Source organism: Suncus etruscus, chromosome 18 (assembly GCF_024139225.1).
Source record: "Suncus etruscus isolate mSunEtr1 chromosome 18, mSunEtr1.pri.cur, whole genome shotgun sequence".
Lineage (NCBI taxonomy): Eukaryota > Metazoa > Chordata > Mammalia > Eulipotyphla > Soricidae > Suncus > Suncus etruscus.
This window is the reverse complement of record NC_064865.1, coordinates 50,403,093-50,422,976: the sequence shown is the minus strand read 5'-3', so window position 1 is coordinate 50,422,976 and position 19,884 is coordinate 50,403,093. Positions and strand designations below refer to the sequence as shown.

The window sequence follows — 19,884 nt, the reverse complement described above, 5'->3', positions numbered from 1 at the left end:
TGACCTGGCATTCTGCTCCCACCCTAGGGTGGTACCTGATTCTGCTCCCACCATTGGGTGGTACCTGATCCCACCATTGGGTGGTACCTGATTCTGGGGGTTAAAAGCAAGGGTCTGTGGAAGGCAAGGGGCTTTTTGGCTGGAACTGATGCTGAGGCTTTGGGCTTCAGACTTGTCCACCGAATAAAGCTAATATTTTCACAAGCCTGACTGTCTGCGAGCTGTTTACCAGCCGCTTCACCTCAGAACCGCCGGCTGAACAAGGTGGCAGACGCGTGCTCCAAGCTGGAGGAAAAAGACCTCATCCTCCATCCCTCCATCAGTCAACCCCATGAAGGGCTGATTTGCAACACACCATATAAGCAAAGGGCTCTGCTTCACTACTCATCTCAGAAGAGATGCAAGCCAAGACTTTCACATAAATATAAAATTGTGCAGCATAGAACAAGGGACAGTGTAGTACAGTGTCTAATATCCAGTCAAATATTACCAGGCATGAAAACATAAGATTTGCAAGCAGGAGCCCTGTGTGCAGTGCTCTGGCACCACCCAATCACCCTATCACAGCTGGGTATAGGCAAAACAAAAACAAAGAAAGCAAACAAACAAACAAAAACTGCCAGTCATCTGCAAAGAAAAAAGAATAATGGTTAAAATGAGGGAAACAATTCCCCTAATAAGAAAAAAAATTCAGCCAAAAACTCATCCAGAATTAACAGATGTCAGAATTAGCAGATCCAAATATAACTATATTATATGTTTTCAACAAGTTAAATATGGTCTAAAGAAGAAAAAAAAGTAAAGCTCTGAAGATAAAACTGTCTCAGCTGCTATGGATTCTTCACCTGGAAAGTGACCCAATCCTTCATTCTTGCAGGATCTCAGCCATTAATCATTGTACCTTTGTTTAACTAATGTCTTTTTCCCACTAATCTTCACTAGTGGGAACAGAAATATTAAGCAATAGCCACACACACACACACACACACACACACACACACACACGCACACACACACATACACACACACGCGCGTGCGCTCACACACACAACTCAATTCCATGGGGCCTGAGAGATAGCATGGAGGTAGGGCATTTGCCTTACATGCAGAAGGACGGTGGTTCGAGTCCCAACATCCCATATGGTCCCCCGAACCTGCCAGGGGCAATCTCTGAGCATAGAGCCAGTAGTAACCCCTGAGCACTGCCCAGTGTAACCCAAAAACCAAAAAATAAATAAAAAATAAAAATTTAAAAAAAGTCAATTCCAAAAATCATCTCTCTGATGATACAACAATTTCCCTTTGATAATCAGGCTCAATCACTCCAGTAGGTAAATCTTCTGTTTTCTTTGCCTATGCTACTGCAGCTCAAAAACCCCAAGAGAGCCACAAGTCAATCTCACCTTCCAAGTCATTGAGGCCCCTGTTGCATTCCCTAGTGGAAACATTTTCCATCATAGGATTAAGAGCTAAGAACCAACCTGCAGAGCTCAGTCTTTCCAAGTGAGTGGGTATTAGGTATAGTAATGAGACAGGCCACTCTCACTTCTGACCCGTAGAAGTGACAATACTATGGAATTCCAAGGACATCCAGGTAAACGGAACCCTACCAGTCTCTAACTGGTGCAATAACAGAATACTCAATAAGTCATTCCACTTTTCAGTTAAAACCATCGCCCTCCAGCTGGCAGGGCACTTGACAAGACTAGTTGATTCCAAGGGCATGAGCCCATTATTACAGCTATGCTATGGAATAAAATCTCTGAGGCGAAGTGACATAATGCTATATAGTGGTTATAAAGTCTCTGAAGCCACAGATACTAATGTGACAGCAGAAGCAGTCGAGGTAGCAACAGCAGATTCACAGACAGAATCTCTGCATATTCCAGGGAGGTTAAACCTTGGCCCCCACCGTGATGGAACAAAGTTCAGTGTAATCAACTTCCCGCAGCAGACTGGCTTTTTCTGCAGCGTGGCGCCATATTGAGGTTGTACCCCACTGTTGGCGGATTAGGGACTTAGCAGCAACATTGAAACCAAATTATTTCAATTTAGAAAAAGTGCATATTACTGAACCCATGAAAATCTCTAATTTCTTTTTTTCTTTTTTTCTTTTTTTTTTTTTTCTTTTTGGTGTTTGGGCCACACACTGTGATGCTCAGGGGTCATTCAGAGGCTTTGAATGTGTTCTGAGCTCTGAGTCAGAAATCGCTCCTGGCTTGGGGGGAACTATATGGGATGTCGGGGGATCAAACTAGTTCGTCCTAGGTCAGCGAGTGCAAAACAAACACCCTACGGCTTGCGCCACCGCTCCAGCCCCAGAAAATCTTTATTTCTTAACAATAAACCCTCCAGCCCTACAATAAACCCCTTGGCCCTACAAAAATAGTCACGATTGTCATGGGCCAACTGGGAAAGCACTAGAATGGCTGAAGAAGCGCATCCTTTCATCCATCATACATACAGTAAGTCTCCTTGTTAAGGGCCACAACATTTTGAGTGGTCCAACTACACAGCTCTCCCCTAGGTATCCTTATCCCAATCTCCAGGGCCTGCTGCTTCTAGCTCCCTAGCATTCAGGCCAAACTTTAGCAACTGTCCATTTATCAGCAGAGGTCTTGATCTCTGGTAATCTCCCTCTCCAATCACAGCAGACAACCAAATGTATGTTCAGATTCCCTGCCCAGGAAAGTTTGGCCTCCAGTCCTCTTAAGCATGCCATTCCTTGCCATTTTTTGAGGGGGTTATTCTGTTTGCCTTTGGCATTCTACACCTGGCAGTGATTAGCGCTTACTCCTGGCTTGGAGCTCAACACACCATATGGGGTGTCAAGGATTGAACTCAGGTTGGTCAAGTACAAAATAAGAGCAATATCACTCCGGCCTTGTAATCAGAACATTTTAAAGTGGTTTCAAACCACTTCCGAAAACAAGTACTAACCAGTAGGAGGGAAGCCTGAAATTCTGCAGACTAAATAATAACCAGCTCCTAAAGGTCAGTAAAGCGTGTCCTGAGTGAACCCCACCACATGAAATAGTCTGTCCTCCTGGAAGCGACAGTGAAATCCTATTAGTCAACTTCAGATCATACTTGAAAAGACAAAGATATTTAGGGAACAGGTAAAACCTAGCAGATACTCAACGTGAAAGCTAAAAGGAGGCTCTGAATGTGTCGAAAAGCCTTCCCTTTCAGCTGGCTGACATACAATGGCAAGCAGGGATGTGTCTGTATTTCATCTCTTTCAAGAGTTGACCTGTGCTTACACAGAGTAGTATAATACGACAACTGTCTGCTTCATAGATATCTTTTGAGGACCACGGGCAAATGCACTTATGTTCCTTGCACAATGTCTCTTCGGTAACAAGCCTGCCGCTTCCATGAGTGATTCCTATGAGCAACCGTAGCCCTTCAGAAGAGCTGTAAAACGAGCTCTTGTATTGGTCTTTCTATCCCTCTTCTCTGACTGCAAGGAACCATCTGGTAACCCTGTAAGGATTCTGTGCATCCGACAAACATGAAAGGATGGCAGGAGGGTGAGGGAGAAGAAAGAGGGTGCGGGGCTTAATAAATGAGACTTGAATTTCAGGTTATCACTAATTCAATAACTGGGCACAAAATAGCAATTGCTCAGAATCCCAGTTTTCTGAGCTAGAAAATCATATCTGACTTCAGTGCTGTCACAAGCTTCCATTAAAAATTCTGCAACACAGAGAGATACTCAGTGGGCTGTGATTGCTTTGCATGGGGGAGGCCCAGATTTGATCCCCGATATAACGTCCCCCAAACACTGGCAAGAATAAACCCCAACATCATCAAGTAAAGCCCAAATTTCCTTTCCCCGAAAATATGAAGAGCTAAGGACATGACTGCTGGGTCCAATGCCGGGCACTGCATGAATCTCCAACACCACCAGATGTTGCTCTGGTAATTCCACTGGCCACAAAATACCACTGGGATCACCTACACCAAAAAAGTTCTACAATGCAATAACCATATGTTAAATGTTTAAGTTTGGGATCAGAGAAATAGAACAGCAAATAAAGAGCTTGCCTTGCATGAAGCTAACCTGTTTTGAATCACTGGCATCCTTCATGGCTCCTAGAGCACTGCCAGGATTGATTCCCGAGTGCAGAGCCAGGAACTAACTCAGTGCTCAGTGCACTGCCAGATGTGATGCACCCCCCAAAAAAATGTAATTTACCTGTGCTAGATCCTCCCATATTTTTTGCTTATCTCACTATTCTTTTCATCCCTGGAAATGCTCATCTCCTAAGGACAACTTTATTTTTTGTTTGTTTATTTCTGGGCCATCCCCAGTGGCGTTCAGGGGTTATCCTGACTCTGCTCTCAGAAATCACTCCTGGCAGACTGACGGAACCATATGGATGCCAGGGATCAAACCCAGGTCAGCGTGCAAGGCAAACACCCTACCACTGTGCAATCTCAGCGTTATTTTTTTCCCTTCCATTCATTAGACTCCAATTTTAATTACCACGTAATTCAATTTAATTACACTCTGTCCAAATAAAACATGTTGTGAGAACTTGCTGTCCTCCATTGTCATCTATCTAAAAGGAAAAATAAGATTTATGTTGTTCTTTTAATCAAATGCCCGCCTGCCCCAATGTTTCCTCGAGTGATCAATGACAGGGGATTAACCTCCCTTACCTCAGCATTTCACCAGGTTGTCATCATGTGCATTAAACATTGTGTTTCTGTTACTTCTCGAGGTACCGTTGGGTCTTTTATATCATCTTCGCGGCACTCATTGATCATAGTGATTGTCTCCGTGGCGGGACCCAAGTGTGGGCCTCTGGGAGGAACCAGGAGATTTCACAGGGGGCCATCCAGGAGCAACTGCCAATTCCCCTCCAGGGATTTAGATCAATCAGATTACAGAGCCCAGAATTAGGGAATGAAAAAGTTTGGCCGGTTTCACAGAAGCAAGTCTCAGTCTGTAAGACATCTCCTAATCGAATACTGCACAGAAAGTGAGTTTTGTAAATCTAATACTTGAAATGCACCGAGGACACTTGCAAGCCAGGAGAATTTATAAATACTGTTATAAAATAATTCACATCTGATTACCTAGATAATTGAATACATGACTCTTTCAAGGGCTTTTTTGGGTATATCATTAGATTTCCTCAAGACAACCAAAAGCTTACAAATAGAATTCAGTACCTTGAGTATTATTTCATTGCTATCTTATTAAAATTTTATTTTACGGGCTGGAGAAATAGAGATAGTATACTGGGTGTCCGATTTGCACGTGGCTAACACAAGTTCGACCCACAGCACCCCATATGTTCCCCGAGAGGGCTACGAGTGATGCCTCAGTGCAAAACCAATAATAAGCCCTGAGAAATCTGAGGTGTGGCTCCAAAACCAAAACACATTATATCAAAAGGCACAGATTATACATCTGCTAAGTGAAGAACATTTTTTTTATTTTTATTGTAAGAATTTATTCAAGAGACAAAATTGATTAACATAATGAGGTAAACTAACATAACATAATATAGTGACATAACATAACATATAATATAATTGATATAATAATAATACATGTATGTCAAAGAAAGTTTCTGATTAAAAACATATTTTTTTCCATAATGGCTTACATATCTTTCACAGTAGTGTTTTAGGTACATATTAACATTGAATCAAGGGAATACCCATCACCAACTATGTCCTCCCCCCATTCCAGTTCCCTTTCTACAACCCATATACCCCACCATCACCCCCCGGGCTGCTAGAGTAGGTGGACCCCTCTTTGTCTGGCTTACTACTAGTGATCTCATATCTGTTTGGTCCTGGAACCCTCGTTTCCCCTTCTATTTAAGAGGCAGAGCTAGAAAAATCGAGGTATATGGTTTTGTTTGAAGGCAAGAAAAGCAATAGAATGGAGAACATTTTTAACAAAACATGTGCCAGGTAAGAAATGATGTTTAGCCACAGTCAAGAGTAAGGTAGATAAAGAAGTATGAATTCTCCTTTGTCATTGTAAATCGCAGGCAATCCCAGTCTTCAGATGTAATTAACCTTTGTAAATACCCAAGAACTTCCTCTAAGAAGATTTCTCTCCACTGCCCCCAGAACAACATTTCAACAGGCAGATATGCACACGATCCATAGGGAGAATGACTTTCTCCTAAGCAAAACCAAACCAAACCCAAGCAAGCAAAAAAAACTACCCAGAGATTGAATGGGAAGTTATTCCTGAAGTTAGTTTAAAGTTTATAAAACAAAAATACAGCCAAAGTGAGGAAAATTAATTGTATTGCCTTCTTCTAAACCCTAAGTATCCATCCTGAGCAATCAACCCACCAAGAATGAGATTCATTGACAAGGATATGACACAGCCCAAGGGCTACGTTTTGAAAACAGGGACACACACCACATCAGTCAGGAGACCTGTCAGCCTGCTAGGACACAGGAAACTTCTAGAAAAGACCACAATGTGCCCCCATAGAGCTGTCCATGGCAAGCCAGCCTGAGCTGCCCCTGCTAGCTGCATAAGGAGTTAACATTTCATTCTGTAGACCTTAAGCTATTAAGAAGACCAATTTTATGCAAATATTCACCAACTGTAAACAGAGTTGGGTGGCTAATCAGAGGTCCAGATTCAATAGGCAAATCTCCTATCAATGCTGAAGGCTGCTTAGCCAGACATTGCCTGTCACAGCACCTTTTTATTAGGCACCTAACAGCCAGCCACTGCCTTTGACACATTTGAACTCCTGCACAGCTGACTGAGCCTCAAGGGCCAAGTCCTTATTCTTCAATGGCCCACAAAGCTCCAGAGGCCAAGTCATTATGCAAATTTCACCCAAAACTCCCTTGAGAAATACAAATACAAAATACAGGTGGTAATATTTGTATAAAATACCCTGTGTTTGCATGAGACAGAAAGTTTGCATAGAATGAGGCAAACAGAAACAAGTTCCAGAAAGGCGGGTCTTCTCTAGGAAATTGACTGAAGATAGAGTTAAAAGCAACCTAGTTAACCTAAAAATTAAATGGAAATTGGAATATATATATATATATATATATATATATATATATATATATATATATATAGCTCAATGGATGAACCCCCAAGTGTAAAAAGGATGTGTCTCAGGGAACCCAACCAGTAACACAGAAACTCAACTAGCACCAAACAGTCCAGACAATCCAACTTAAGTAACACCACTGAGAGAGAGAAGAATCAGTTCAAATGGACCCTTGTTGATCTAAGTTTTGAAAATTCCATTTGCCTTTGAGTTATAGCCAGCAAAAAGAAGCCCATTTGTTTGTGCCTGCATGGAGGCAGGCGAGTAGGGTGGTAGATGGGAAAATGGGGACTTTGGTGAAGGAAAGGTCACACTGGTGGTGGGAATGGTGTTGGAACATTTGATGCCAGAAATAACTTGGTAAATCACAGTGTTATAATAAAAATTAGGGGGAAAATAAATAAGTAAAAATAAAAAGAATGCCCCTTGCTCTTTCCAAGTTATTACCCAGCATCTAATATTTATTATCTATCATCTTCTATCTCTCAATTTCTACCTCTTTAAATGTTTGATGGGGGAGGTAATAAAGATAGTTACTTGTATTGGCTTGCATTTTTATGAAAGATGGAAAAAAGATCCAAGAAGCTAATAAATCCCAAAGACGAGGATTATGAGAAGGAAATTCAGAATAGAAACAAAACTGGTGCCTGCAAAGCTTTTTATATCTTAGGTATATTAAGCTCTAAAGATATAAAGAAGATATAAACTACTCTGTAGAGAAAATAAAGTGTAAATAAAATGATCTAACAATACCCACAGAAGCAGAAAATACTTGTTTACTAGCTGCAGAGGTTCCCTGTGAAATTTTAACGTGCCAACAGATATTGCAATTAAATGCAGATTGGCTAAAAAGTATTAAAAAATATTTATAGGGGGAGGGGTCTGCGGGAAAAGAAATAAATAAAAGTATTTTATAACAACCTCCAAAAAAAAAACTTACTAAGCTCCTTTATTCCATCAAAAATCCCCTGAGGATAAAAGGAGCAAACCCATGTTTAAGTATAAGAAAATAAATGCCCCTTCTCATCTTCCTGAGGCAGGAATCTTGTAGCACACAGAAAATCTACTTTAATTATCTTTTATTCTCCATGCTAAAACCTAATTAATTATTAAGAGTTGATAAAACTAGCTATTTGAAATGTATGATAATACGCTGGTCCATATGTGGAGTTTAATGAACACCTGGAAACCTTTCAGGGTAAGCCACCGTTTGTGAGTCTCAAACATGTGTCTGTCCCCTTGACAGGAGGTCACATCACTAATGACAGGCTGGGGCAAGATGTGTCAGATGCAGAGCGGGGGTGTTACTTCCTCTAAAAAGTTCAGATGCATCCTCTCTTCAAATATGACGACAACCTATGTCTCCAGCATCCACATACAGCCCAAAAAGCAATACTGAACTCCATAAAGGATTCAGTTTAGAAACAATTGTGAATTCTGGGGAAAGTGAAAGAGTGTGACATTAGCCAAAGCAAACTGCAAACAGAAACAGCCTTTCCTACCCCCAATCCACCTGCAAGATTCCAAGATTCGTTCGTGCAAGTCCACATATCACAAATCCAAGGATGGAGGAAATGCTAAATTTATCTTCCCAGAGTGGCACTGAGATTCCCTCATTCCTTAAATGTCATCACAACTTTGGGTGGCCCCTTCTCCAATACCATCATCACTCTACCAACAATCAAGCAATGAGACTCAGTTCTGTCACCCAACTCCAGCCCCATGACCACCTCCAGGCAGGCACTATGAATCAAAGAGGGCTTTCAGACAAAGAACAAAATGACTTTTTATGAAGATGGTGTCAAAGGCCAAGAAGGAAGCCCTTGTACCACCCAAAACTGAAATCAAAGCCAAAGCTTTTAAGTCTAAGAAAGCAGTGAGGAAAGGTGATCACAGCCACAAGAAGAAGGTCAGAACATCATCCACCTTCCGAAGACCCAAAGTGCTGAGGCTGAGAAGACAACCCAAATATTCTCAGAAGAGCACCCCTCAGAAGAAGCAAACTTGACCATTATGCCACCATCAAATTCCCTCTGACCACTGAGTTGGTCATATAGAAGACAGAAGATAACAACACACTTGTGTTCATTGTGGATATCAAAGTCAAAAACACCAGATTAAACAAGCTGTGAAGAAGCTCTATGACATTGATGTGGCCATGGTCAACACCCTGATTAGACCTGATAGAGAGAAAAAGGCATATATGTTCAGCTCCTATGAGGCCTTGGATGTTGCCAATAAGATTGGGATCATCTAAACAGTCCAGTTAATCCAAAACACAATTTTTCTCTCACTCTAAAAAAACAAAAAAAGGTGAGAGAAAAAATGTGGTCAGCACTCACTTGAATGTTATGGGGTAGGAATGATGGTCCTACTGGTACTCAGGAACCCCAGAGATGTTAGGGGATGCATGTGGTATCAAAGATGAATCCAACATATAAGGCAGGTGCTTCAATTCCTATTATCCCCTTGACCTCTCATGCAGGGTTTGGGTATGAAAAAATAAAAAGATAAATCGAGCATAATCACTACTACAAAATTACAGTGTCCAGGGCTGGATCCATGGTTTAGCAGGTAGGGCAATTGCTTTGCATATGACGGAACTGGGTTCAATTTCTGGCATCCCATATGGACCCCTCTAGCACTGACAGGAGTGATTCAGAGTAACCCCTGCTGGGTATAGACCAAAAAACAAAAAAACAAAACAAAACAAATCACAGTGACCATATTCTGCTCAGTTCATATAATTTTCATGACTCATCTCAATCCCTCCTGATACATTAGATACAGTATAATAAAATTCTCATATTTGCTTATGAAATACCAGACTAGAAATAAAAAAAAAAAAACTACTTGGATTCAATAAGAACAATAATTACCACGGACAGTGGTCACTATTGAACTGAATGTTACTTCTCCATTCACTGTGAAGCATTTTAAGTGTCTTTAAATCTGATTAAAATGCATTTCTGACAATAACTACATGAAATAGCTCTCACTACCCTCTTTCACAGAACAGGAAAGTGGACGCAAAGAGGTTAGAGAGCCACAAAAAGTTAGAGCATATAAATGGGGCATATCTTCATCCTGCCCCATCTTAGGTCTCTCACCTCAAATAAAGCATCGCCATCCTAAGGACAGTGACTACTGACTCCAGAATACTGAAAACATCACCTTCAAGCTCCTGTTAACATCCCATCTATGGAAGAGAAAAGCTGTTGAAGAAATCTTTTATCCCGCCCCCGCAAGCTCAGTGAGCCAAAACTGGGTAGTTGCTAGAGTAAGGACATCATGTGGAAAATGAGTTTCTGGCTAGTCAAGAAAAGAAAAAAAAATTTTTTTTTGCCTGGAGCAATAGCTCAGTGGTAGGGCATTTGCCTTGCATGCAGACAACCCAGGACAGACTGGGTTTGATTCCCAGCATCCCATTTGGTGCCCCAAGCTTGCCAGGAGTGAATTCTGAGCACAGAGCCAGGAGTAACCCTTGAGCATCACCACGTATAGGCCAAAAACAAAAAAAAAATTTTTTTCCCCAGCACCATGCTACCTACAATGGAAGCAGAAATAAAAAGCCAAATAGATGAAAATACCTGTCAATGATCTTTCTAACACAATGTTAAAACAGAAGAAATTTTAAATAATAAAGTTCCAAGAATAATTTCACTGATTTTGCCTCTGAATCCTGCCAAAATCCCAACTAAGAAAAAAGGGACATTTGATTTTTAGATGGAGAGGGGAATCATAATACCACTGAAAATCAGATTGCTAGAAATAAAAAAAAAAATCAAAGATGTCTCCATCCTGACAGCCTCATCTTGAAGATGAAAGAATATTTTTTAAAAGTTGCTCCATAGACACAGAGACCAAACATTTATAAATGTTTATGATTTTACAGGTCCTAAACTCCAAGGTGGGCTCAAAGAAAGAAGACTAACACAGACAGCTGGGAGGAAAGATAAATCTATTGGGATAAGGGAGGGATATAGAAAGTGCTCTGAGGAAGGACCTCCCTGGGTTATAGAAAAGAGAAGAGTCTTTTGAAAAGCTCATTCAACACCCATAACAGCTAAATGACCCAGAACACATATGAAAAAGAAACTCAGGCACAAAATGTATTTGGACTTGATTCTACCAACCATGAAAGGTATTACTTGTTCAAAATAGCTATTCTATGGAAGTATTAGATTATCATAAACAGCCTCTTCCTGATTTCTCTTTTAAAATAAACACCCATCCCTTCACCAGCGCACATTTCCTGCCACCAAGGTTCCAATGTCTGCCTGCCTGCTTCTTCTCTCTCTCTCTTTCTCTCTCTCTCCCTCTCTCTCTCCCTCTCTCTCCCTCTCTCTCTCCCTCTCTCTCTTTCTCCTCTCTCTCTCTCTTTCTCTCTCTCCCTCTCTCTCTCCCTCTCTCTCTCCCTCTCTTTCTCCTCTCTCTCTCTCTCTCTCTCTCTCTCTCTCTCTCTCTCTCTCTCTCTCTCTCTCTCTCTCTCTCTCTCTCTCTCTCTCTCTCTCCTCTCTCTCTCTCTCTCTCTCTCTCTCTCTCTCTCTCTCTCTCGTTCACACTAGTTTTATTGAAGGGGTATCCTGCACATCCCTTTACGTTTTCAGCACCCAGTTCTTGTCCAGCGATCACTTTGATGCCTATCAAAGTAGAATGCATAGAATGTATCAATTCCAGGAAGATGAGCCATTAGTATTTCTCTTACTATATGGATACACATTAATATATCTTACACAGTAACTTATTTCTAAAGAATTAAAATTGGTACTTAACATGGCTGAACAGAAAAGGTTGCCCTTTTCACATTTTTTAGGGTTTTTCTTTTTTGATTGGTTTGTTGGTTGACTTTGGTTTTTGGGCCACACCCTGTTATGTTCAGGGGTTACTCCTGGCTATGCACTCAGAAATCGCTCCTGGCTCGGGAGACCATATGGGATGTGGGGGATCGAACCCAGGTCCATCCTGGATTAGCCACATGCAAGGCAAATGCCCTACCACTGCAGTGTCGCTCTGCCTCCCCCCTTTTTGTTTGGTTCTGTTTGGTTTCGGGACCACTCTTGGTGATGCTCAGGGCTTACTCCTGGCTCTGCACTCAAGAATCAATCCCAGCAGTGCTCGGAAGACCATATGGAAAATCGGGGATCTAACCCAAATTGACTGCCTGAAAAGTAAGTGCTCTACCAGTTGAAGTATTGTTCCAGCATCTTCTCCCCTTAGCTGGTATTCAAAGGATATTACTGTATATTATACACAATAAGTTTTGCACAAAGAAGTATGAGCATCTTCATAATTTTACTCTCCTGGTCTACAGGGCCCAGCATATGCCCCTGTTGGGACCTGAATTCTGAACAAGAAGGGACGCCATTTTGTAAAAACCATATGGCAGGCTTCTTCTCAGGTTCTGAGCAGGGAGAAACACCATTTTGTAAGGACCACATGGTGTGAGCCACATGCTGGGGCTTCACAGGCCTATTTCTATAGACCCTGCCCCAATCTACCTGGCCATACCAGGTAGCCTATCAGGGAAGAACAAGGGAGCAGTACGAAGGTACCCCTAGACAAGAGCCAATCATTTTAAGGATCATCAGAAAGCTGGAACCGTCCTATATCCCTTTCCTGTATAATCCTCATCATGACCTTGGATTGGGCTCATCTCCTTCGGAGGATGGCCCTGGCTGGCCAGGCTGGGGAATCTTGTTGGCAGACAGATTAAAGTGTTAAACTTTATTCCAGATGTGTGGTCTCGTCCTTCTACTCTGGAACCCTATGCCTCACAAAACAAAGCTCATATACTCATCCCAATCATGAGAGACTTCTTTCTTCTGTTTTCTTGATCACCATCAAAAGAAGTTTAGAATAGAAGCTTATTTGTGGTTTTAATTTGAATGTTCCTGATGACTCATGGAGTTGAGCATATTTTCATGCATGTGCTGGCCATTTGTGTGTCTTTGGTGAAACATCTATTCGAGTCATTTAACCATTTTTCAAATGGGGTTGTTCATTTACTATTGACTGGAAGTAGGTCTTTATTTATTTGGGATATAGGTCCTTTGTCAGATGCATATATTACAAATATTTTTTTCTATCTTGCATTCTGACATCTAGAGTAGCCTAGATGTCAACATTATTTCAAATAAGGTAAAACTGGGGTCCGACTGACGATGCAGGGTGGGGAATAAGGGAGACTAGGATTTAAGGCATTTGCCTTGCACATGGCCAATTTGGTTCAATCTCCAGTACTGCAAAAGGTCCCCCAAGCATCTCCAGGAGTGATCCCTGTGCAGAGAGTCAGGAATAATCCCAGAACATCTCAGGATGGGGCCCAACTCCTCCATCACCAAGGAATAATCAGGTAAAATGGAAATATATACCAAGTCCCTCTACTTAAAATCTGACCCGTTTCCATTCATTCTCTAAGGTCTGTCTAAAATGTCACCACCTTTATGAAGCTCTCCTGAGTCCAGAGGCCGAAGATCTTACTAACCATTCAGACTCTGCAAGAAGACCTCGCTCAGATAGCAGCACTTGTGTGTGCTTTGAGAACCTGGAGATGCTGGGAATCCTATCTGTGGCTCCTGGCACAGTGCTCAGGGGACCATGCAATGCCAGGAACCAAGCCCAGGCCTCTAGGTATGTACTGAGTTCACTCCCAGCCCCAGTACAGATGAAGAAGTAATGGGCATAATAAAAAGGGCCTTGGAGCCCCTTCTAAAAGTCACATACGCAAATAACAAGAAACCAGGAAAGACAACAGAGGGACCAGTGAAATGCTGAGAGGGTGAACAGCCTCAAGGGAGGGAATCAAAAAGGAATGAATAATTAGCTCTATCCAACCCTAACTGCTAAAGACTTCAAGATCTGCTGCTTCCAATGCTAAGAGATAAAGAAAATGAGTGATCACTGCTCTATCTGGCCATCATTAGGCACAGAGAGTTTTTTGTTTGTTTGTTTGTTTGTTTTGGTTTTTGGGCCACACCATATGGGACACCAGGATTCGAACCAACCACCTTTGGTCCTGGATCGGCTGCTTGCAAGGCAAATGCCGCTATGCTATCTCTCCGGCCCAGCACAGAGAGTTTTAACATAAAAGGGAAGAGAAGGCTCTGCAGAAGAAGAATGTACTTTCCAAGAAGAGCTTGTTTTAGGGAAGAGAGCTATAGCATAGTAAGGCTCTTGCCTTGCACACAGCTAGCCCAGATTTGATCCCTGACACCCCATATGATCCCCCAGAGCCTTACCAAGAGTGAATCTTAAATGCAGAGCCAGGGGTAACTCCTAAGCACCTCAAGGAGTGACCCAAAAACTGAAACAAACAAAAACGATCAAATATATCACATCGGCCGGTTGATGCCAGGAATGATCCAGTAATAGAGGGATGTTTATCTTTGGGGATTGGGGTGTTACTAACCCAACAGAGAAAAGAGAAAGCACCCACACAGATGACAGTGGATGGCAGTGGGTGAGTGGCCTCTGCAGGGTGCTGGTATCATCAATGAGCCCATTAAGACTGTTTGGGGACAGACTTGAGCCAAATATAAGCAGGCAGGTGGCTGTGGTCCTGGGGCCAGGGGAGTCTCTTCTGGGGCTTCTCTGCTGACAGGTGGTGCCTATATGAAGGCTTTTCGGAGGCGAAGGCTCTCTCTGAGCCCACATTGTCCTCCTAGCACTAGCAAGCTGGTGGGAATTCAATTATTCAGGAGATGGAGGGAATGAATGAATCCAGCCTGGGAACTGCCGACCTGCCCAGAGACCTGCCATCAGCTGGATTTGTACGGGGCTTCCCTGCAGTTCTATCCTGCTACACTCCTACCACACAGAAGAAAAGGGGTCCCGGCTGTTGAGACCACACCTGCCTCCCGCCTCCCTTCACACAGTGCTGACTCTCCCGGAAAGCTTATGTGTGGATTCAACCTGCCAGGAAGTGTTTCCCGCCTGCTGGGTGAAAGGCCTCAAAAGACAATGATCCCCCTTAACTCAGACCCACAGCTTAGACACTGTCTACCTGATGCACAGCAAATCTGCTATTTTCGCCAGGACTCAGATATAAGCAATGTTTTATTTTCCAAAAAGAAAAAAAAAATGATCCATCAGAATACAGGGCCTCTTTTATATTCCTTTTTTTCTTTTTCTTTTTTTATTTTGGGCCACACCCGACGGTGCTAAGGGATTACTCCTGGCTCTGCATCAGGAATCACTCCTGGCAGGCTCAGGGACCATTTGGGATGCCAGGGATCAGAGAGATAGCATGGAGGTAAGGCGTTTGCCTTTCATGCAGGAGATCATCGGTTCGAATCCCGGCGTCCCATATGGTACCCCGTGCCTGCCAGGAGCAATTTCTGAGCCTGGAACCAGGAATAACCCCTGAGCACTGCCGGTGTGACACTAAATAAATAAATAAATAAATAAATAAATAAATAAATAAATAAATAAATAAACTGGGTCTGCCACATGCAAGGCAAATGCATTTTCGCTGTGCTATCCACTCAGGTCCCCTCTTTCACATTTTTAGTACTATACACTAAGGCCCTGTGCCTTCAAGGAGACTAAAGAGGGGCTGGAGTGAGAGGACTTTGTTAAAATGCCCAAACTGGTTTTGATCATCAGAATCCCATATGATCCCCTGAGCACCACTTAAGAGTGATCCCTGAGTACAGAGCAAAGAGTTACCCCTGAGCACTGCTAGGAGTGGCCCAGTATGTCATTTCCGTCCCAGATTAAGTTAGATACCTCACACCCTTACTTTCAAAGAGTCTTTAAACAATGTCTGGCTTTCCTTCTAATAAAAATGAAATTCAAAACTGGGCACCTATGGGGCCGGAGAGATAGCACAGCAGTACAGCATTTGTCTTGCATGCAGCAGAAAAAGAACGAATGGTAGTTGGAATTCCAGCATCCCATATGGTCCCCCGTGCCTGCCAGGGGCGATTTATGAGCGCCTAGCCAGGAGTAACCCCTGAGTACCGCCAGGTGTAACCCAGAAACAAAAACAAAACAAAACAAAACTGGGACCTAACATGTAATTTAACTTCCTGAGCCCCTTAACAAGAGCAAGCAAGGGGGGGCCGGAGAGATAGCACTGCAGTAGGGCATTTGCCTTGCATGCAGCCAACCCAGAACCAATGATGGTTCAAATCCCAGCATCCCATATGGTCCCCTGAGCTTGCCAGGAGAGATTTCTGAGTGCAGAGCCAGGACTAACCCCTAAGCACTGTTGGGTGTGACCCCAAAATAAAAAAATAAAAGAGCAAAGATACTAAGGAAGAACCAAATGTGAAATATGAATAGCAATGGTCAATCAAAAAGAAAATGGGTCAGAGTAATAGTACAGCGGCTGGGACACTTGCCTTGTACATTGCTGACAGGAGTTCCATCCCCGACATCCCATAAGGTCCCCTAAGTACCACCAAAAGTGGTTCCTGAGTGTAAAGCCATGAGTAACCCTAGAGCAGTGCTTCTCAAATAGTGTGGCACGCCCGGGGGGGGGGGGGCGAGACTCCATAAAGGGGGACACGTTTGACCTTGGCAAACACTGTCATAACAAGCTAAGCCCCAGGTTTATGTCTCTGTCTGTCTCTGGAGCTGAGAGTCACTGTGTCCTGCTTCCAACCCCACTTCGAAAAGCTCTGCATTGCAAAACGTGTTCATTGGAGCCATGAATCCAGACATCACCTCTGATTAAAAACTCAGCTCAAATTATTTTACATATTTTTGTTTTGCAGATTAAAGTTATTTTTTAATAAAGATACTATTTACAGTCGCGCGGGGGCGGAGCGAAAAATGTTTTCTTCTTCCTAGGGGGGCATGACAGAAAAAAATTGTGAAGCACTGCCCTAGAGTATCTCTGATGTGGCCCAAAACCCAAAAAAGAAGAAGAAACCAGCAGAACACTGACTATTGTAATGTTCAATTGAAGGGAAGTCATTAATCTGAGAGAAACCCGGGTTGTTTTCTAGACTTACTTTCTTCACTGAAAAAAGAATATTTTTAATACATTCCATTGAGGCTGATTAATATGCTCAAATTTGACATCATTTTTTAAAAAATCCTTTAGACTCTACAAAAAAAAATCAGTGCGGGGCGAAAATGGTTGGGAGGATTCATTCTCTACCACAAGCATTTTGAAACTAATTGGTGGGGGAGAGCTTTTCCTAACAAAAGTGTCTGATGAGATAAGATAATGCAACACTTCTATTATGTCCATTGTAATAATACCATTCATGCCATCATAGCAAAGACTCTTAGCATTTCCATTATAAAAACCTGTTTTTCAACTCTGCCACCTGCCATCCATTAAAAAAAAATGGTTTTTTCACATAGCATTCAAGTGTTGATCTTGCAAACATTCAACCACCACTCCTACTTTCCATGGGTTTGTTCTGGAGATTTTTTTCATGCAAATATCTTCAGACTGTATTTTATCTTTCCACATCACTCTGGTCTGATTTCAAATATGAAGGTTTTTCATCCACAAGCAAGGGCCACAGGAAAACTCATTGCAAAAATATATCCATATGGACTAAAAGACAATTTGGTCAACTTTTGGTCTTCTGAATGTCCTCTGAGCTCCTCAAACAAGAGTTACAGATTTGGGGGCTGGATAGTCAATAGGATAGAGAAGGTGTCTGCTTTGCACACAGCTGACCCAGATTCAATCCCCAGTTATCACATAGGGGCCACTGAGCACTGCCAAGAGTAAGCCCTGACAACACAAGATATGGTCCAAAAATCAAACAAACACAAATAGGGTTTTAAAGGTTGTTTCTGATAATGATGAGATTAATAGTGGTAAGTTTTCCTTTGACTAGGATGGGAAAAAATCTAACAAAGAAATAGGCTGAGGGGCTGGATCAATAGTTCAGTGGGGGGCCGGAGGTAGGGCGTTTGCCTTTCATGCAGAAGGTCATCGGTTCAAATCCCGAAGTCCCATACGGTCCCCCGTGCCTGCCAGGAGCAATTTGTGTGCATGGAGCCAGGAGTAACCCCTGAGCACTGCCGGGTGTGACCCAAAAACCACAAAAAATAAAGTTCAATGGGTAGGGCACTTGCCTAACATGTGGCCAACCCAAGTTTGATGTCTAGTATGCCAAATGGTTCTCTGAGCACCATCAGGCGTGATTCCAGAGTGCAGAAGTAGGAGCAACCCCTGACTATAGTTGGGTATGGCCCAAAAACAAACTAATAAAAGAAAGCAAGAAAAATGTAAAAATTAAATAGTAAGTAAAAGGCTGAATTTAGGGCATGTGAAGCACGACAATGGATAACAAGAATCAGTTTAACAACAACAACAAAAAAAAAATATATATATATATGTGTTTGTGTGTGTGTGTATACATGTAAAATATAAACTAAAATGCAAAACCAACCTGTCAAAAATGTTAGCTAGCTTCTAAATAAAAACTTAGATATAAAGCACAGTTTATTTTCCCTCAAAGGGGTTTCCATCAGAATATATGAACTCTTTCACATTTATAATAATGTCCATAAAATGTCTTTCCAATAGTCTACCTCTTTCCATTCCCTTACTAAAAGTGGCAGGTTGTCACGAAAACATGGTCTTTGAAATAAAGACTCTCTTGAAACTCTGGGAAGTCTCTTGACTCAGTAAAAATAGTTGCAGAGATTTAACCCCGAGGTAACTTTTAGAGTTATAATTATACAGTGGCAAATACTGAATTTTACTCTAACAAACCTTCCATAGATTAATGTTTAAAAGTATCACTTTAAGAATATTTTATGCAGAGTTAACATAAATGTTCCTACAAGAGGGATATGACCAGTCTGTAAGGATTTCCACGAAGTCCAATGAAAGTCAAGTCTAGAAAATCTTGTCAAATAGCTCACTCAAAAAAAAAAAAAAAGGTTCTCAAGAGGAAAAAAATAATTATCTCACTGATATCCTGAAGTGTTTTTTAAATATTGCCTCATGAGAGAAAATGGTGGATAGGCCCAACACCCTGGCTCAGGCTCCATGAAGATTGCTCAAAAAAAAAGATGAAAAATTGCAGCAAAGTGACCGCTACTTGGTCTCTCACTCCTCTAGAGGAGATTTATCTCCCAGCTGATATCTCCAAGGCCTTGTCAGAACCAGAACCTAAGCCTCTTTACCCACCCTTAAATTAGGTCCCAGCAGCCTCTGTGCCTCCCCTCTGCTGCCAGTCATGGGCCTAGCTCCCACTTTCTGATGCCTCCCTCCCCTCCAGGATATCTACTCAACAAATTTCACACTTCTTGTACTTACTCTTCCTATCACTGGGTGAAAATGGGCAGAGAAGAGGAAAAGAATAACTCACAGCCAAAAATAAATAAAACAAACAACAAACCAAGAACTACTAGATGATCCAGCAATTCCACTTAGGTATCTAGGCCAAACCACTAATTCACAAGTCTATATACACATTTATTCACAATAGCCAAGATCTAGAAACAACCCAAATGTCCAAGACAGATGGCTGGATCAAAATTTTGTTATCTATATATAATACATGTATATAACCTCTATATGCATAGAGGATGCTTCTCAGCTATAAGAGAAGATGAAACTTGGCAGTTGGCTACAACACTGAGAGATCCAGAGAAGAGCATGTTAAGCAAAATTATTCTGAAGTGGGAAAAAGTGAGAGATGACCTCACTTGTGAGTAGTGTATGAAGAAACAAAGCAAGGGACCAGACAATGTCCAATAAAAACAAACCCTCAGACTCTGACCACAGAATTGAGGTTAAGAGTAAGGGAGAGAAGAGGATTAGGCTGAAAAAAAAACCACTGGGTTGTGGTGGAAGGATATTAGCACTTTGCTGTAAGAGCAATATGGTAATACTGAATCC

General features: G+C 42.0%; 1 protein-coding gene and 1 pseudogene across 1 annotated transcript in view; one reads left to right on the top strand and one right to left on the bottom strand.

Annotated features, from left to right (window-relative positions):
• The window catches only part of CDKAL1 (CDK5 regulatory subunit associated protein 1 like 1), a 674,860-nt gene that overhangs the window by 611,967 nt on the left and 43,009 nt on the right, over positions 1-19,884 (bottom strand). The window lies entirely within an intron of this gene.
• LOC125996110 (60S ribosomal protein L23a-like) lies at positions 8,848-9,315 on the top strand (annotated as a pseudogene).